The sequence below is a fragment of the Onychostruthus taczanowskii genome, unplaced genomic scaffold (assembly GCF_017590055.1).
Source record: "Onychostruthus taczanowskii isolate IOZ18803 unplaced genomic scaffold, ASM1759005v1 scaffold17, whole genome shotgun sequence".
Lineage (NCBI taxonomy): Eukaryota > Metazoa > Chordata > Aves > Passeriformes > Passeridae > Onychostruthus > Onychostruthus taczanowskii.
Window position 1 is genome coordinate 7,510,688 of NW_024498906.1, and position 21,722 is coordinate 7,532,409.

Sequence of the window (21,722 nt, forward strand, 5' to 3'; positions counted from 1 at the left end):
CAGGAGAGCTGACCCCAGCTGCTCACAGGGATATCCCAAAGCATTTGGAATCATGCTCAGCATACAGAGCTGGGGGAAGGAGGAGGAAAGGAGGTATTTTTGGACTTATGGCATTCTTCTTCCCAAGTCACCATTACGTTTGATGGAACCCTGCTGTCCTGGAGGTGGCTGAACACCTGCTTGCCCATGGGAAGTGGTGAATTTCTTGTTTTGCTTTGCTTGTGAGCAGGATTTCTGCTTTATCTGTTAAACTGTCTTTATCTCAGACCATGAGTTTTTTCTCTTTTACTCTTCATATTCTCTCTTGCACTCCAACAGGGAGAAAGTGAGTGAGCAGTCATGTGGGGTGAGCTGCCAGCTGGGGTTAAACCAGGGCAGGGACACTGAGGAACTGTGTGGGAGGGAGATAAGTGAGAAGGGAAGAGTGGAAAAAGCATCACACGCACAACAACCTCAGCGTATTCACTGTGTATTTTCTCAGTGGGAATGAGAATGTGGTTTTGAGGATTGGTATAGAGTGAATTGATGTGTAATTGTGCACTTCTTTCCACAGTATCCAAATTAGTGATCAGAAGTTTTATTTGGACTGGCTACAAACTGGGCTTCCTGGACTTGAAAGTTTTTGTCCATGTTAGTGCATAAGTAAATTTTTTTTGGACTATAAAGCGTATTATTGTGTTCCCTGGGTATACTTAATGGTGCACTTCATCTTTCTTACTTTTGTTCTCCTCCCTCTCTTATGATTCTTTCCATAAGTCCTCTGGAAATGAAAAATAACCTGCCTCAGTTGCTTCTGGATCCAAAGGGGTTTTTTGCAGTGGAAGGACTGTGGGCAGTGACTCCTGGCCTGTAATTATATGAAAATATCACATGTTGCTTTTATAGAGGGATATTATTGAGAAATATCAGTTGCACTTTCCTTTCCTTACTGAGTAAGCAAACAGAAGAGAGAAAAACATAATCTTTGCCTTCAAATATAAAGGTTCTGTGCCATCCCTGCCCTGTTCCAAGCTCACACTGCCTTGTGGAGCAGAATTGATACAGATAGGATCAGAGTGTGCACCAACTGTATGCACAACCAACCCACCAACTGCAGGTCCCTATTTGTGTGTCAGAGATTTCAGTTCCTGAACCACCTCCCTGCAGAAAGTAGCTCTACTTTGCTGGAGGAAGGCTGGCTCCACACATGATCCATCAGTCCATGCAGCAGACAGAAAGGTCTAGTTCAGGAAATCTGTTCTTGGTGTTTTCTTGCTAAAAACATTTCTCAGTATATACAGCTCTCCTGTATCCCTGCATGGAAAAGCAGAGAACACTGGTCACAAGGAGGTTATGATTTTAGATTCTCAACCATCAGTCACAGTTCAGGTATTACTTTTTAAAAACTATTGTATCAGACTCTGTCATTCAGGCAGAAAAATTATTTTCTCCCCAATTGGCAGTGATGGGCAAACAGTTAAAATAAGTTCTTCAATATTCTGCCAAGCAGAGATGGGACAACAGATGCTTTCAGACAGGCAGGGGAGGACAAGGTAAGAACAAGACATGCTTGGGCAGTATGACACGACAGCTGTCTTTGTCAAATGTTTTGCATGCATACTTGGAAATGTAAATTTTAAAATAATATATTGCACACAGATCCTTGAAGATATTTATTATAAATCTCTTCTGAGTATGAGAAACTGAATAGGGGAAAAACCCAATCAGCATTGGTATTCAGGTATTAGCTGACATGAAGTGTCAGCTTGGAGGAGCAAAGGAGAGGCAACAGATAAATGACTGCCAAAGCAAAAGGGTCCAGGCTGTGCATGTCAGGGCTGTGCATATTCCAGGCACAGTAACAGAAGAACACCAAAAGCACAAATGGGAAATAGGTGATATGCCTTTGAGTGGGACATCAAAAGGGAGATTGACATGGTATTAACATTTATTCTTATATGGGGATGGTAAAGAGAGCACCAATGTGTTCTGCAGGAGGACAAAAACAGAACAATAGGTCTTGCTTCACCTCACTCCATTTTTAGGTTACTTTTCACTGAGCATTGTGATATAGACAGATGGTGCTGTTTGAGGAGTATTTGTGTGGTCGAGTACTTTGCAGCACATTCTTATATTAAAGCACTAGCTGAATTTTCTTTCTGAAAGCTCACTCAAAACTTCATTATTGCTGAAGTGACCACAGAGTCATAGGTCTGAAAAGAACTGTGCTCTGCACCTCACTGACATTATCTTCCATCTAGCTCCTACCTGCTCAGTAGGTTCAAGAGAAAAAAGCAACTAATACTTTAAAAGGCATATATTGTAGTTATGCCTAAATTGCTCCTAGTGCTATTTATAAATAATTCAAAATAAAATGAAAGCCACAGCAAACACAGCTGCTGTTTATTTGCTGTCACCTACCTGCTGGGGAATCTAGCATTGAGCTGTAGCAGTTGCTTCTCAGCTTCAAATTAAAAAAAAAAAAATTATTATTTTTGTTTATTATTGTCATTACTAAACCCTCACCTGGATACCTGAAATTTGCAAAGCCTGGTTCTTGACATGTTTTTGTTAAGTGTCACACCAGAATTTTCTTCACTGCCAGTCAGGACACTCATCTACTATGTGACTCAAACCTTCCTGATATTGCACATCTTTCAGATGCAACCTGAAGTAGGCTACCATGCAGTGGAGTGTGCCCAGTTACTTTAGTAGAAAACATTAGGGATGAAAATCCTTTAAATTCAACATGAATAGAATATTCTTGTCTTCATATGTCCTTGTGTTTGCCATCCTTTGAAAGAGAAGCTTATGAAGATTATAGATTTGACCTTATTCTGTGCCTGTCCCAACACAAATTTCTTGCCACCACTAATTAAACACAGTACTCCCACACAGTACCCCACACATTTGATCTTGAAATACTCCTGATAATATGAATTTTTTCCCTCACATTTCTGATCTGTATGGATTTGTAGGTAAATATCCTGGTGGCTTTATTCTGCCTCACTAAACTCCTTTTCTAACTATGTACCATGACTATTTGATATCCTTGGAAACCCACCTTAGGATGTATGATGACTTCTGTGGCTCTGGACTTAGTCACTATAAACAGAACATTCTTTGGTCCAATGACACTTCCTAGCCATATGTGCAGAATGAAAAAAAATCCACTTACCAACACAAAATAAAATGCTGTGAAAAAGTATCTATGTCTAAAAGCATAAATAAGGGATAAAGGAACTACCAGTGCAACTTTGACACCTGTTGTAAGGGCATAGAAAGTTTAAATGGCCAGGTCTGCCCTGTTATTTGTCAAGAATGTCACTTGTCTGTACATCAAATCCTCACTCCACTACAAAAGCTGAAACCACATCTAATCTATAGGCCTTTCCTGCTGGCCCCTCTAGTTCTTCCTCCTGCAATTTCCTTTCCCTCAAACACAAGGATTAGATAAATTATTTACATTGGCTACTTGATTTTAATTGGCTGTGTACACAGAATTTCAAAGGGAAGGTGAAATGAAAGTGCTTTCCCCAGGTTCAACTGTTAGAGAAGAAAAATGGGAGCAGGAAGGCTCTGCCATGCTGTGGGAAGAGCTGCTCTGGAAACAATCACGGAATGGGTATAAAGATGAACAAATGTTGGTGTTAAAAATAAAATATTCCAAGGAACAGCTTTAAAGGCCTGTGGAAGGAATTTGTTTTTCCCTTGGTTTTGTCCAAGAAATTAAGAGATTAGGGGGAGGTGAGCTGCAATAAATCACACAAAGTGGTTTCCTTTCTGAATGGGAATGAACTGTGCCAACTGGTGGCAAGTTCACTTTTTACTCTGCTTATGGAACATATCTTGCTAATAGACCAAACAGAATAAACAGACTCTTTATACAAATAAGAAGTGTTTGGAAGGGCTGGGAAGGAGGAGTGCCAGATAAAAGGGGAGAAGTGAATTGAAGACTTACATGCTTTTGGAGGCTTCTCTATTTATAACCACATCCAATTTAACTGAAATACTTGGCAAAAATGCACGTAATTTTTAAAGAAAAGCTGCATCTTTGTAAGAAGTATTTTCCCTGAGAAATTCTAGGAATATTTCTCTTGAAACGCAAAAACTTGCATTACTGTGCTAGCAGACCATGACAGCATTATGAAATCAAAGCTCACTTTGAACAGTAAAATATAGGTTACAGAATGCACAGTAGGGTTTCCTGGTTTAGATCTATAGCTCCAAACTATGGAGGAACTTGCAATTATTTGACATTTCTCTGGAAGATATCTTCTTCCTTCAGCATCAGAGAAAGGGGAGTGTTTTCTTAATGTGTCAGGGCCCGACTCCAGGTTTTTAGTTCTCTCTCTCCTATGAGCAATGACTGTCTCAACAATCACTGATTTCCCCCAACATCTCACATCATTGTATTCAAATCCAGTAAAAGTCCCTTGCAACTGTGTGTGATTAAAAGAAGAAAAAGCAGGATGTTTGAAGTGAGAGAACTAAATGTGTTAAATCACTTCTATTGCTAAAACAGTAGCCAAGAAAAATTACCATTTTCTTTTATACTGACATTAGATACCTTTCCAAATTTCAGGATACTTTTTTTTACTATGAAGTGATAATATTTTACTACAACCATTTGTATTTATTGAGTGCATTGGAAATATTATGAATTATTGAGTTTTGAACTATTGCCATGCAACTTACTGCTTGGAAATATGTGTTCTATTTAAAAGAAAATTTCAAAGAGAATATTCCCTTCCATAGGAATTGGAAAGGAGAGGACTTTGGAGGGTTCCCTAAAGACCAGAGGTGGGGGAGGACCCTGTACAATAGGATTTTCCTGGTGGTGATTGATGGGACTAGGACTGCTGCATCATGTTTACCAGGCTGGCTGCTTGGGGAACAGGAAAGTGGAGGGGAATCAAACAATGGAGCTACTGGGATTGCAAGCATGGCAGCACAAGACATTCATGTGAATTCTTCCAGAAGTAGTCAAATGGATATTTTACTACAACTCTGTGTACAGCACCATGATACTGGGACACAGTTAGAGGAATGAAGAGGGATAGAGCAAAAAGAAGGCAGTTTCAATTCCCATGAGGTGCCAGGTGGTAACTTCATGAGAGAAGATGGTGGTCTTAACATTCTGTTTTGAAAACAGAACTGAGTGTTGCTGTGTCTGAGTTTGTTTTGTTGGTTTTTTTGGTTTTTTTTTTTTTTTGGGAAATGTTCCTCACTTTGCAGACTTTCAACAAATCACAGAGCTTTTCTGTAGTGAAAAAAGCTATGCTGTTTGTGCTCTTGCTCATCCCTGTTGTTGTAAAGTGAAGATTCATGCTGGGCAACCCTTTCTTGCACCCAAAGTTTGTTAGTGCCCTCATCATGTAAACAAGATATCAAAATGCTCATGGCACACACATCACAGAGCAGCATCATTAATGCAGCACCACAAGCCCTTTGCACTGTGTGATTCACCCTGGGAATTCTGAGGATCTGAACTGTCAGGTGTGAACCACTCCCACATTGTTAGGAGTGGAAGATTGCATAATTGAAGAGTAATTATTCCCTAGCATGCAATAAGACACCAACTCAAATATTTAAAAGTTTCTCTTTGCCTTTGAAACTTAAGTGCTGTTTCAAATCAAGGAATTTGTATTCCTAAATACAAATGGATTGTGATTTTTGGATTTTGTGAAAATCTATGCATGGAAATAACATACTATTTCAGCTACGAAAATTTTTAACATATTCTCTTCTTAAAAAAAATAAATTTAACTTACATTTCAGTTATTGTCATTCATAACAATATCAGCAATGTTCCTTCTACTGTTCTGAAAATGATCTGCAGTGTTCAGTTCCTGCTTCTACTTTTCTAGCTCTCTTCTGATGGAAATGAACATCCTGATGCTTCATTTTCATGACAAAAACCATAGCAGAAAATATTAGAGACTGAGTCTTCTCCTGACATTGACTGAGGTAAGTAAGGAGATTAGGATGAAAATAAGAGATTCCTCACTCACATTTTAGCACTGTTATCAACAGGAATCCACAGATACCAGTTACAGAGGGGATATTGATATGCAACATGTTCAGCATTGCAAGCATTGCATGAATTACATTTTAAGGGTGTTTTTCACATCCTGCAGTACTGACATGTATTTCAGGCAGCCTCAAGAGCTCTTCTGCAGAGAACAATGAAATATGATTACATTTGTCATAACTTCAATATACCTTACTGCCACAAATTAACAGAAAAAGTTCCTCGTACTATTTCCTTCTGTTGAATTATGTGAAACTGCCATTTTTACAGCAAAAATTAATGTCACAATCCTGCGTGCAAACCAGTTGCAACAGGTTCAAGTTCAGCAAATTCATTTTCAAGGTTGTGCTGGTGCTTTTACAAGCACAGTGACTTCTATGAGGGCAGAGAGAAAGAATAAGAGCTTTTCTGCTTTGCATTAATTATTTTTACTCAACAGTTTTAGGAAAGAAGCAAAAGTTTTAGTACCAAGTTGAGCTTATTTGTTGATTACTCTATTTTTCTCTTTACCATTCTAATTGGTTTATGTTCAGTTAATAGTATGTGCTGCAAAGTTTGCGGAGTTTTTTTCATTTTACAAAGTAAGAATGATTTTGGGTCTATGACTACATTTATTTTTGTCACCAAACTCTTATGTACATGTAGAAACTGAAATGCATTTCCAAATAGGAAAATAGCTAGACACTGATCAAGTATATATTATATTAATATCCATTAGAGATCATTTAAGGAGTCTCTGAGAAGTAACAGAATTGTTTCAGTTCAGATTTTTTTGGATATTTTCCCCTTACCTCTTTTCATAATTTTGCCATGACTCACATTTGTAATTTGTAGACAGGAGAAAGATTGTCCAAGGAGGATACTAATCAGTGACAGACATTTTGAATTTATATGTAAAGAAACCAAATTTCTCTTTGAGCAGGGAAGACTGAGCAAGTGAAGCAGAAGTGTTGTTGCCAAAACGGATATCAGCAGCTGTCAGGCAGGAAAGAAAAACCTTGTAGCTGAGGCAACAGAGTAAATGGATGATCGCCCAGAAACAACAGAAGGATCTGGCAGAGGAGCAAATGCTGCAAACATCTGCCTGGTATCTGTGATACATCAGGGCTCTGCAGTGTTTCCATCAGTTCCTTTTATCTCCTGAGCACTGATCTTATGCTCCATCACTCTGTGCCCACAAGGATCCTTCGTCCCTCCCATGCTTTCGTGTCTTGTGTGCTGCAGCCTAATTCTCTTCACTTTGCTTGGCTCAGAAGGCACCACAAAGGCTTGTTGCTGTGTCCTAATGACTGGGAAATAGCTGGGGGAAAAGGAGTCCTTCTCTGTGAGGAAAGAGACAGATTAATGTCCCAAGAGGAGCTGTGTGTTCTTGGCACTTGCTGCAGCCCATTTATGTAGGTAGTGCTCATCCCTTTCAGGACTCCAGACTATCAAGTGAGTCTGAAAGTCACACAGCATTTGACCTCCAGATGAGCCAGTGACACTGAGAAAAACTGCATCAGTGAAACAGCAACTTATAAAATAAGGCAAAATGCACATTCATCATAATGCCTCTCCTTCAGTAGAAATCAACGTGCAATTCTCAGCCTTCCCTGAGTTATATTCTCTCATTACACTAGAAAATTGCTGAAGCCATGCTCCAAATCTCTCTTTCATGTAGTTTGCATAAGCTGAACACAAGTCTTTCGATATTTCTAAACATGAGCACACAAGGTCAATCCACCTTCTTCAGCTGGCATTAGGAAAAAGCCACTTCCAGAAGTGCTGCAATAAACTGGCAGGTATTAGCAGTGCTCCAGTTTGCTTTCTTGCTTTTTTTTTTTTTCTCCTAAAAGAAGTGTCAAGCAGGGGGTTCCTGTTGATGGAACAAATAGGTCTTCAGAGTCTAGGTACAATGAGAAATTCTTTCAGAGGGATTTTCCATTCATACAAATTATTAGAAATTTCTAAGCTTCATAGAAATAAGTATTCAGTGTGTTCTATTAAATCTGGATTTTTCTCTTAACCTCATATTACAATTTCTCATTCAGTAATTCAAGCATCCTCACATACTGAACTCAGTTAACAGTTAGGAGACTGCTAAACTCTAAAATTCAAGATTAGTACTACAGAAATCAATAAAAAAAATTATTTAACTAACTCAGGTGTAGGCTTTCTTTTTTTTGATGTGTACAGCACTGTTCTTTCTGCAAAGCAGCCAAGTTCCTTGTAATCATCCAGATCAGTACCTGTTTAGTGCATATAATGGCTAATGGCATTCCTCTTGAGCGCTGGTTTTATCTACAAAATAAGATTTGTGGAACGAAAGCTGCTGCAAATCTGTGCCTTGTCCTCACAGAGAACAATGATATGACCAGAACATGTTTTCAGATTCAAGATCTGGGAATCACTTCTAGGAGCCATAAAGCAAAAGTAGCATCAGTATTGCACCTATAATTCACATCAGAAGACCAACAGGTAACAGCTGTTGTCCACAAATGGATCCATAATTCTTTAGCATCTTGTGTAGAATATAAGCAGTCAGGCTGAGTGAGCCAAGATCAAAAGGGTGAGTACACTGCAGACTAATAGTAGAACAATATTCTCTGTAAAAGTTTTTCAAAGTAAAACAGCAGGCACTTGTACTTGAAGTCTTGAGAATACATGAAGGGATAAATTTTTTTTTTTAAATGCAGCTGGTCCTAGGAGCTGCAGAATTTCTAGAGGAAGGAAATATTTAATGTTACCTTCCATGAAAGAAAAATCCAGTAAATATTTTGCAGCAAAAGAAGTGGAAGAAAATTTTGTTTTTTCCTAGAGAATAACCGTGCTGCTACTGAAGTTAACATCTATTGGAATGTGGATACCAGAATGCAGAATATAGGGGTTTGAAGAAGAAGGTATGTTCCTGTACCACCAATTTGCAACACATATATCCCTCACCAATGTGTGTGAAATTCTTATACAGGTAAAGTCTGCATTAATGTGCTCTTGGATAGAACCAGGCTTGTACTAAAATACTTATGTTCTTCTTTGGACAAATACCTTGTGATTCATGTCAGACTCAGGCATCAAACTGGATCTTTTTGTGTCATGTTCCTCTAGCAGCCTGGGAGTTCCATCCCATTGGCTGGTCTGTATTTTTTGTAGATCTAACAGAAACCAAGCTGGCAAAGCTTGGGAAAGGTCGGTGTTTGCAATGTCCTTGGTGGCCAGGGCCAAGAAACAAGATTCAGCTCTCACATAAGTGTCTGTTCAATGAAACTTGAAACTTTTATTTTACTTCCAGAAAATGGATCCAACTTTTTTTTTTAATCATCTCAGACTGATTTGCACAAGTGGGGAAGTCTGTGAGTTGAATAAACTTGGTGTTAAGTACTCTTCAATACTAGAGATTTTTCATAATCACTCTAGCAGAAAAGAAAACTTCATACAAACTCTTGTGGAATCTTGGAACATGCAAGGACATTTTACTGGGTATTTTTCCTTCCTTACACTCAGTCTTGACCTTCTAAAAGAATGTGGAAGAGTATAATGAAGAGATTTCATTCCCTAGTCAGGCACTTATGTGTTTTAGCACTTAATGATGTCACTGAGGAAGCCTCATTTGCTCAAGTTCCTTATCCTCACTGCAATTCACAGGCTGAATGAGGTATAATTTTTACATATAAATATGCATTTTTTATCTTTCTCAGTCTTCTGCTCATTTGGGACCGTTGAGATTATCAAATTTTGAAGAATCCACCAGACTAGCTAGAAGATTGATTCTGATTTACAGTTTGCATTTACTGCTATGTTTTTAAATATTGAATAAGCAAAGTTTGTGCAACCTGATCGTTGTTGCAAAATAAACTATAACAACTTGTAGAAACACATTTTTTTAGTGTCAGCTTCATGGTGTCCGATGCCTGTAAGTCAGACAGAAGACAAAGAGCAGGTTTACCTGTGCAGGGCAGGGTGGCAGCTCTGGCAATCAGGCAAAGAATCTCTGCTGTTGGAAGAGGCAGATTCACAGTAGATTCTACTCCTGGAGCTTTCTTTCTGCCATTTTCCTGCCTTGATCCAGATTAAAGGATAAAGAGAAGAAAGAAATAAATTATCAATCTCACCACTGCTTCTCCACACCTTCCACTAGATCAGGGTACTCAAAAGCCTAACCCGGTTGCTTCTCCATACAAATGGGCAAATTTTCCCCATTCAGATTTAATTTTCTCCCTTATATCCTTTTCCCCTCACAAGCAGCAGGATCTTCCTATAAATCATTGGAATGCTGGCTTCACTAGTAATCCACACTTCCATGAGGCGGCCACTTGACCTGAGGAGTCACAGTGACTGTTTTCTATTCCTGAGCAGAGTGAAAAGAGGTCAAATAATGGCTGGTAGTGGATTTTTAGAGAACACATAAAACAATAAAAGCATGGTTGTGGCAATCCCTTCTCCATCAGGCTCTTTGTTTTCAGCAATCTTTTGTTCAGTGGGCAGAATCTGTTGTTCACTGGACTTCTCATTGGACTAAGATGGCATGTTTCCTTCAAAAATCAGTGAAAATGTGTGCTAACACAAATACCATGCCCAATACAGTCAATGTTTCAAAGAAATATACATTTATACTCATTAGTGCAACCAATAGCTATAAATTATACAAAAAGCTTGCAGATTTCTAAGTGTTATTGGGCAACCTGTGTGCTTGTGTTGAGTATGTGGGTGGAATCAAGGTAGAAAATCATACACCAAATTGCAATGTACAGTTTCAAGCTGTAGACCCTCCTGTGTAAAGTAATATGAAGTCAGGGGAAATACATAGTCTGGTATCATAAATCTGAATAAGGTCAGCAGTGGAGAAGAGAATAAAGGAAATCACTTTCCTGAAAAGCAAACTGATACCTGCCCTTTTGATTTCTTTTCTTCTTATTACAATAATCTGATTATAGTAGTAGATATCTGACACAATTATTCACAGGACAGCAAAACAACTAACTATAGGTGCAGGAACTGAGTCTTCTGTGCTTGGCCTCCACTAAAACTTTGTGATTGATTTGTATTTGGCTAAAGCCACTCAGTTACATTCTAACTGCCATTCCAGAAGCACTCAAATTAAGGACAGGACGTAAGGGAAAGTTCTGCCATTCATGTCCAGAAAAAGACCACTCTGCTGTCTGACAAATCAATTTGGGCAATTTCTGAAATGTGGCTGACATGCCAGGGGGAATTTGGGCTTCTGCTGCTCTGGGAGACTGGAATGCAGAAAGGGAGAAGTCTGGGCCATGGCTGAGCTCCTGCTGCCACTACCAATAACAGCTTCAAGATTGTAAAGATCAAAACCAAGGCACATGCACCACTGAACTGTGGTGTTTCTTTTGGATAAAGGAACACCTTCTCATTGTCATTAAAATAAGCAGACCTTGGAATGTTCATGCTAGTCCAATTCATAGCATAGCCACTTGAGCATAAACACTTTGAAATCACTGCATATTGGTATTAAATTCACATGAGCTGTAATATTAGTTGTGTTTTTTTCTCCTTGTTCAACAGAATGAAGAGCAAATAATCTGAAATCTTTCTGGGGAGAATCCTGTGAATATGTACTGTATTTCTTCCTTGTTACATTTTAAGGAAATACCTAATTTCAGCTGCTAGCAGATTTAAAATTTTTATTTCTCACTTGACCCAAACCAACAAAATTAAACACATGTCATTTATAAGATGTATTATGAAGTCATTTGGCTTCTCTCTCAGAAAGCAAAAAGTCTATGGGGACATTCACATTTTTCACTTTCCTAGCGCTTTCCCATGACACTGTAAACTGTTTGAGGAAGGTGATTTTCCCCTTCTCCTCTGCCCTTGCAAGATCCTACCTGGAGTGCTGCACACAGCCCTGGGGCCCCCAATACAAAAAAGGTGTAGACCTTTTGGAATCAGTCCATAGGAGGCCACAAGGACTATCAGAGGACCAGAGCAGCTCCCCTCTAAGGACAGGCTGAGAGAGATGGGTTTGTTCAGCCTGGAGAAAAGAAGGCTCTGGAAAGCTCTTAGAGCAGCTTTCCAGTACTGCAAAGGGGCCTTCCAGGAAAGCTGAGTGGGACTTTTGACAAGGGCATGTAGTGGTTAGATAAGAGGGAATTGATTTAAACTGAAAAAAAAATGTTTAGACCAGATGTCAGAAATAAATTCTTTACTGAGAGGATGTTGAACTACTGGCACAGGAGAGGCTGTGGATGCCCCATCCCTGGAAATGTCCAAAGCCAGGCTGGATGGAGCTCTGAGCAACCTGATCTAGTGGGAGGTGTCCCTAACATGTCCAATACAGGGGAGTTGAAACTAGATGATCTTTAAGGTCCTTTCCAAAACAAACTATTTCATTATTTTAGGAGTTATGAGTTAATTAGGCAAAAAGTGCCCATGGGTTTGTTGTGCTTTTGAAGTTTCTCAAAATTATGTTTCTCACTCCTTTCTGTGTCTTAAATTTCAATAAGTAATAGTTATATACAAAGGTTTGAGAGGACTTAGTAGGTTTTTGTGTTTTATTCAGTCACAAAAGATTTGGGTTTTTCCTTTTGCTTTTACCCCTGGGAGTGCTTGACATGTTTGAGCTCTGTTCATAATTTTAGGAGTTATGAGTTAATTAGGCAAAAAGTGCCCATGGGTTTGTTGTGCTTTTGAAGTTTCTCAAAATTAAGTTTCTCACTCCTTTCTGTGTCTTAAATTTCAATAAGTAATGGTTATATACAAAGGTTTGAGAGGACTTAGTAGGTTTTTGTGTTTTATTCAGTCACAAAAGATTTGAGTTTTTCCTTTTGCTTTTACCCCTGGGAGTGCTTGACATGTTTGAGCTCTGTTCCCTGTGGTAATTCTGTGACTACCTCCTGTCTAGACAGAAATATCAATATATTCTGGCCATAAAGGCCAGGAAAGAACAGCAGAAAGAAGAAGACAAAGAGTTCTGGGATTTGAGGAGATCTCTCAGCAAATGTTCATACTGATATTTATTGTGTTTATCGAGATAAAAAAATCCTCCCAAGAGTGTGTTAGAAAGCATATAGTGCTTACATAAATTTCTACTTTCACTGGGTTCTATGACACTGTCTTTGCATTTTAGATGTTTCTTCCTTGAAGAAACTGCTCAGCATCAAACTCAGTATTTATGATATTTCAAAGGATTAAAATGTGAACAACCAAAGAAAAATTAACACTGGTATATACAAAACATTTGTATGTACAAAATAATAAAATAATCAAAGTTGAGTCCAAAAAATCTCTAGACTACTTCCCCTACTACAACAGTTTGTAGACTGAGAGTAGAGCTCCAGTGTAACTATATGGTGCAGACGTTCTTCACTGATATCTTTAAATAAATCTATTTTTTATACTTTCTTTTCATTCAATTCTGGACGACATTAATGAAGCCAACATTTAAAAAAATCCATATCATATGTAGAAAATGTTAATATTAGGAAATTTATTGAATCTCAAAGATATTCTATTTCTTCTATTTTTATTTTTCTTATATTGTATCTCTTGATTCTGAAATAATTCTATTTTGGAAACTACACAAGAGAAAACAAAAAAAAAGAAGATGATGTGGATGAAAATTTGGCAATTATTACTCAGGCAATTTAGTAGTCTGTGATGTTCACAAAATATATGAAAATGCTCTTCAAAATAATTGTAATTACTGACCTAAATATGTATTGGCAGTTTATCTGTGTTTATATGTGTATTCTTTTGTTTTGTAGTTCCTTTATGAAAAAAAAATGCATATATACATTAGTTCTATAAATTACTTTGAAGTAGAAATGTATCCAGGAAAACAGTGAAAAATTTACAGGAAATAAAAATTTTGATTTTTTTTTTTTTTTTGAAAAGAAGACCACAGATGACAAGATTTTTTCTTTTTTAACTATTTATCTTTTCCTTCTAAGAAAGTCAATCAAATGTTTGCAGAATTCACATTCCTACATTTACAATTTTCTTTACTGGTTATACAGATTTCTGACACTTTTAAAATGCTGACAAACAATTGATATAGCATACAGAAAGATGGGTGATAAAAGGCCACTGGGTGAATAGATGTCTGTGTGTTCTAGCACGTACTCATACCGAATTTTTTTTTTTGCATCCTAATAATGCCATACTCTTTCATACAGAAAGTGTCTGCTTTCATACAAGTGTCTGCTCTCTGTGTCTACCTGTTGAAGAACTCACTTATAGTCTTTGAGGAAAGCATTTGAAAATAAAAATAAAAAAGTGTAAGGACTTTAGGCTTGGCTCTGAGTAGAAGAATGGGTCATAATTGACTATCCCCATGTAATTCCAATGGGCTGGTTCAATCCATCCCTTTGCAAAGATCATCTTTGCTGCCTCTTTTAAAATTACAAGTCTTGGATTTTTCTGAAATAATTTCCCTTATTCCCCCCATCACAATTCTTGCTTTTGGTAGCTTGTTTAAAGTGCTGTGACTTCATCCTGCACCACCTGAAATTGCACAGCAGCCTGTTAAGACAATTTAGCTCTGTGGGAATATTTATAGAGCTGTCTCTGCTTTGAAATCCTGCCATGAACAAAACAGGCACTAATCTTTTGGGGATCTACATGATCAAGTCAAATGCCAGCGTTGACACTGGCTATGATTAACCAGGCTGCTGTGTCTTCATGAACTGATTATGCAGTGGTGCAGGCTGTTCTGATGGAGAGAGGTGGCATTACTGCTAACACTGAGCCTCAGAACAATTTTTTTTTGTCCTCTAAGGTCAGGTTTGCTTTGACACTGGTGTCAAAGGGAGAGCTGACACTACCACAGATCCTCAAAGTACATGAACTATCACTGCTAATTTAATCCCCCATAGTGTTGATGCCTGTTGAAGTTGCCTGACATTATGTGATACATCACAGAAAGAACCATCCTCAACCAGACTCTTTTTGCAACAGAAACAATGGCAGTCGCAGCAAGAATATTCAAGAAAATTAATTGAATGAATATTTTGTTCCTGATAACGTCAACATCTACATTGATGCTTGATGAAAGTGAAAAAAGGCTTCCTAAAAACCTAGAGTGAAGAATTTCAAGGATTAGTCTAGATTTTTATTAGGATTAAATGGTTTCTGATACGAATTATGTACAATTCCTTTTCATTGCATTTCTCAAGAACAAAAAGTCATCTATTAGAGGACAGCATTTGGGGGGGAAAACTAGGAGAAGTTAGAAATCTTTTATATTCAGGAGCAGGGTCTGGTTTGCCTTATTTTTCTGACTTGCACAGCCTGTGAGCTCCTGGACATCATTTCAATACTCCTGCATAACATACGTCCCTTTTCTACAGGTTTTTCTGTGCCTCCTTATTTCTGCTCTCTTCTTTGCCTGGCTGATCATTTCCAATAGCCACCCCTTCAAACATGGATTCAGCAGGTGATTTGAGAAACCTAGAGACTTCACGTGCAATACACAAGTTGGTGATTTTTATTCAGTAACACCTGTGAGAATCAATGGCTGAGAAATCACTGGGCTATATATGCTGGTGCTATGAATCCTATGTGCTCTGTAGGTTGCTGGGCCTGGCCTAGCACATTTAATTGTACCCCTTTTGTTTATTAAAACTCTCCTACTACAAAAAACCCATGGTAATAGTGGTATTTAGTGTGACTTGTGTTTACATATAATAAAAATATATATATAGTTTAACTTATCAAATGTGCAGAGAAGTGCAAGCACTCTGATCAAAGGGTCTCATTTCATGAAAGTTTTGGCAGATGTTAAGACTGCTCTTGAAATATGACATGGTGAACTTGAAATGGAATTTTAGGTCATTTTGTTAGTTCTGATGCAAAATGATGAAATTTTGGGGGGGGATTTTATTGTTAAATTTTAATTACAATCTCACTGTAATAGGCCTTTTAGCTACTTTTGAATTACTGCTCTTGAAAGTTATAAAATAAATTATACAGTTTCAAACCTGCTTATATTAGCAGGGCGATTTCCAATTTAAAAAGTGAAGAAGTACAGAAAATGAATTAGTTCTTGAGCCTTTTAAATTTCAGGCATCTTATGTAACCAGGAATGAAAAGTTTTGTAAAATGTTTATGTTCTGTCATTTTCCCTTATGAGAAAAAAAAAAAAAAGTATATATCTTCCTCCCTGCTTATCTTCAGCTATTTGGTAACCATAACTACATCCCAGAATTGTCTACTTAAAAGAAAAAAATAATTCTTTGGGACATCTGGTTTACATGCCTATTTTTTTTAATATCTCTGAATATATCTGCAAGAATTTCCTTATTTCTTACTGACATGAACTTAAATATAACAAAAAGGAAGCAATTTCCCAGTTCACAATTTTTGGCCTCATCATGTTCAGCTCAGGCCAAGGACCATTTCTGAGAACTCCTTTTTTCTCATGCAGACAAGTGCTGAATTCAGTGATCTTCCTGGGATGTCTGCAACAACAGGGCCTAAACACTGACCCAAACAGAGAATGGATACCACTCCTTGCCACCACAGTTTAAATCCTTTCCAATGTATCTCTGAATCACAAACGGTTGAGGTTAGGCCTTGAGGGGTCATCCAGCCCAACCCACATGTTCAAGAAGGGCTGCCTAGACATCATCAGTCACCAAGACATCACAAAATCAAGTCCAGCATGATCTCTTACAAAAAGGCTTTCTCTGTTTCATGTGAGAAGCCAATTGAGTTTTCAAGCCAATACTGACATGAAATACTGTTGATATTTTAGATGAGCATATAAGGTCTTAAAGGAATTTTAGTTTTAAAAAATCCAACAAATCTGCATCCTTAGTCCTAACAGTCTCATTTAGAGCAGGTTCGCAAGGATGAATAAAAGTGTCTGTGCTAGAAACTTGTGACATTTGATCTACAGGCATTAAGGTTTTCATTTCTACATGCTCATAACTCCGATAAAAACTGAGTTCACACATGCTCTTTAAAACTGAGTCCCCCATTTTGCATTTCTTTCTTAACATGCCTTTCATTTAAAATCAACATAAATTGGGGTCTGATAGTCTCTGGTTTAAAGGCAGCAAGAAACCCTCAGACTGATCTCTGATGCCTAATTCTTGTTCATTAGCCTAAGTACAAAAGTTTCACTCTTGGTAAAGGGGTTTGTGATGCAGATGTCCAGCTGCTCTGAAGTACGTCCCAGTGAACTTTGTGTAAGGAATGTAATTCTGAATTTTGCCTTTAGACAAATGAAGAAAGTCAGCTGTCAATTTAGTTGCCTGCTGCTGTAACTGGCATCAACAGGAAACCAAGTCAGGCTGCCCTCTTCCATCTTCATGTGCTCTCAGATGACAGCACCACTTTTTATTCCATTCAGCTTCTCCTTCTCTTTACATCAACTCCCTATTCCACAAGTGTCTTCTGTCTATAGAATGTCACCTGTTTTATTTCTTCTTCCTGTGCTGCTCTAAACACATCTGTCTCTTTCACACTCCAGACTCAGCTCCTTTTTGACATACCTGTCAGCCAAGAAAAGTAATCACAACCCATGGGGATGTGGTATATGAGAAAACATGCTATCAATTAAGATAAGGATCTGTGTCAGGAAGGAAATTTGATAAGAAGTCTTGTCTAAACAGCTGAGGGTGAGAATGACAGAAGATGTCTGAAATGTTTGAGAGTTGTATTGGGTTACAAAAAATAGAAAAATCAAGCCTAGGAAAAATAAGAGGAAAGAGATGTGCATTGGGGGCTGTTTGGGGTTGTTCACCAAACTGGTAACTGTTAGAGTCATCCCTGCTATTGTGACAGCATTGCATTAGGACATTTGGGGGTTTAAAACTTGTCTTTACATTATACAATATTTAATCTCTAAGAAGGAAAATGGAGGAGAGGTAGGGGTTAATATTTGTTTGCTCTGTTAAACTCCCTCAACCAGCCAATAGATCATCCCAAACTCAATCCAAATTTACATCAACAATGGATAACAGCAATGGACATTTTTTATGCTATTTTTTATTTTTTTTAACATGGCAATGTTTGAGTCAGTCAGATTCTTAACTTACAGTACTACAGTTAAATTCCTATTGATTAACCAGAATTATTGCTGCACAGTAGCTATTGTTTTTATGCCCTTAAAGCAATTTTCTCAAGAATAAGTATGTCTGGATTTATTTTTCATTTCCTAATTGATGATGATTAGTGCAACATGATGATTAGCGCAATATTTAAATCAGTTTATTTCTTTGAGATAATTTAACAATCTTGTCTTTGTTCAGGTGCCCAAGTTCATTGCTAAACAAAAAAAAAAAAAAAAAAAAAGTAACATTTTCTTCAGAAAATATTCAAACTATGTTGTTAACATTTGTAGGAGCTTAGGAAACCTTTGGATAGACAGTCTGCATTCTATATTCAAATCCAAGTTAGGAACACAATATTAAGCACAAAAAACTCAAATAAACTCTAAATATATGAGCTAGGAAATTTAAAATTTTCCCCTAAAGAAAAAGTCCTACCTTTTTTTAACAGAGAAAACATCAGAAGTTAAATTTTCAAATAGCCCTATATTGAGTAAACCATGAACCTGAAAAAGAACATTATACCAAGGAATAGAGTTTATTAATTAATTCAGTCTTCAGTATTTTGGTTTAGAATATGCTGATTTATTTTATATCCCAACTGTACTGACTGATGGAAGATTCACAAGGTTCTTTGTCTGCAATCAAGAGAATCTCTAACATTTTTATTTTTATTTAATTATGGTTTTAATTTGCTTCTCCTTAGTAGGACTTGCCATATTTTCATCCCTGCCAGACAAAGCAATCACCTCTGTTTGGCCTCATAGCAGTAAAAACTGTACTTCTCCATTAGATATCTGTAAATTATTAGAGTTTTCATTTCTTGACATTTGTTTTTCTCAGGGAGTTAACTTGATAGAATCCTGAAAAGATCTTAAGATTGGAAAGTAATAGAAGTGTTTCCATAGGATTCCTAACCAAGAATGTGGCCTTTTGACTTTTGCTGTATTTGACAGGGCATAGCAAAATCTCTGTGTGCAATACCATAGCATTTTGGATGAAGCAAGATTCAAAATTTTCATAAACAAAATATATATTTAAAAAAAAAAACATTCTCAGGAGAGTGCAGTGCAGTGGCAAGCATACCTATCACAGTTCTGAGCTGTCATGAGCCTCAGTAATTGACAGAGTTTTTGCAACTTTTTACATCAAGAATTTCTTGATCAGCGCTTCAAAAATTAAAATAATGCCAAACTGACAAGTCTCAGTCACAAAATCAATAGAGATGTGTTACATACTCCTTGGTTAGTACTAGCTGTCATTTGAAGCCTTTGTTTCCATCTCCCCTAAGTGTTGGTACTTCTCTGTGTCCTCAGAGAAATTCCAGCTATGAACAATTTTTCCTCCTTTCTACTCTGCCACTCAAGTTAAAAGCTGAACTGTGGTTTCTAAAAATAACTGGTAAGTGGTAATAAAACTGTGTCTAATATAGCTGCCATTCCACCACAAGTTTGTAAGCTTAGTGTTATTTTTACATGAAAGCCTGGCTGAGTCAGAAAGACACCAGTAATGAGGGGAAGATTCTTTTTTTTGCAACAAGATCAGTGAGAAAGCTTTCTATTGAACACATAATGATGGTCCTCATTAAATTCCTTCTATTACTGCATAACATTTTATAAAATGGGTTTTAAATAAATCTGTAGTATTTTTTTAACTGTTGGAATCCTTCCAGAAATAGGGAGTTGTGGGAGAATAAGAAACTGAAGTGAATAAAGATTGCTGGATTATTGTAAATAGAGTGCAGGCATTTTTAAATGGATTTGAGTCAAAAATCTATGGCTTGATATAACCAAGATTCTTCACTAGCTGTATTAGTAACTATTATTCCAAGACTAGCAGTGGTTTTTTTTTATTAAGGCATGATGAGTCACATGGCTGGCTTTGAAAATCTTTCAACTATTATTCCAAGACTAGTAGTGGTTTTTTTTTTTATTAAGGCATGATGAGTCACATGGCTGGCTTTGAAAATCTTTGCCTGATACCCTGGAATCCTTTGTTTGTGCAGCACAATCATTATTAAGTGCTACTTCCTCAACAATCTGTTAATAGAGTATTTTCTTTTGCATCCACTTGGCATCACTGCCACCTTTTCCATACCTTTGTAGCATAAAACATGTCAACAGTTACTTGATTTATAATGCAACTCTTTAATAATTGTTAGAGTACCATTAGGGATCACTGTGGGATTTTACTTTCAGTGCCTTTCTTAGCACAAAAAGCATCTGAACACTGCTGACACAAATAGGTGTCCATGACTAAGCACAGCTTGAGAAGCAGAGATATACAAACTGCTTCACGGAACTGAAACAAACACCTTTGTAATGATTAGGGGAAATAGAAATTTCAGGAAGAAATTATATAGCAATGAAAAATAATGGAAGCATCAATGCAAACTAATAATGTTCACCTATAAAAAAATACCTTTAAAAGGTAAATACAGCCCAGTTCTCTCATTTTTACTTTCACTGTGACCTTCTGATAATTTCTAAATCTGAATTGAGGTTCACTGCTTGCTAAAATTATTAAATTTTTTATACTTCACTCCTATATATTGTATAGTCTTTTCTGTACTTATTGGTAATAGTCACCATCTGTTTTCTCTAGAAATACATTCCATAGCTTATAAAATAAATAAAATAAACCAGCTACTGAACGTTTTCTTTGAAGAATATAATTCTTCATCTTTGTGGTCATTAGCAATTACTCAATCTTTAATTTGGCATAATTAATATTTTTTAGTATTTTCAAAATGCAAGACCTACAAAATACATTAAGCATTGTATCATACAAACAACTTTTCCCTTATATTAATGTTAAAGTAATGAAGGGACATATTTATTAATGTATAGTGTGATGTCATGATCAGTCATTTTGCTTGGAAAGCCTTAAATTTTCACTCTGCCATTATTAAAATTGCCTGTTAAGACAGAAAACAGGCTTATAAAATATATCCAAAACTTAATTTCGTCACCCTGGTTGGACAAGGGTGTGTGTTAATATGACATTACTTTAATCACGCAGAATGTATCAGTCACAGCTCTAAACATAAGAAGAATGACTGCAAGGTGATTTCCCTAAAGTCATTTAACAAGCCTCTGGCAGTACTTAGAATAGATCCCAAGTCTACTGAAACACATCCCATGCTGCCCTGACTGACTAGAAATGTTCCTTGTTTGCAGAGAAATTAAACCTAAACCTAAAGGAGCATTTATACATTAAAAAAAATTGCAATACGCTTGCATGATGAAAGTGATTTATTTTTGTCACTGAAGAAAAGAGGTTCTCTTTGTCCACAGAAGAAAATTCTTAAGTGGAAGCTAGGCAATGGATTTCAAAGTTAGGAGAATTATCCTAAAAGGACTACAGACTGCTTAGATATGCATCGTATGTGCACCTCACCATAACATCCTCTGTTCATGCATTTAAAAGGAATGAGTCTGTTAATGTAATTCCCTCTTGCCTTTACCTGAAAATCCCTCTTAGATTTAAGCAACCACTGACTCAGTGCTTGCTCTTGAGCTTTTAAGTCAGAGGTCTCATTGGTGTATTAAAATCTCAGCTTTACCATTTGATTTGTTATTTCTTGCATCTTTTTTCCTTTCACTGATTCTTGACACAAAAAGTCCTTTCTCTCCTCTGTCACCAATTTTTAGTACATAAGGATTTTTTTACCATCACTGTCATGATACTGCTTCAGATCACATACA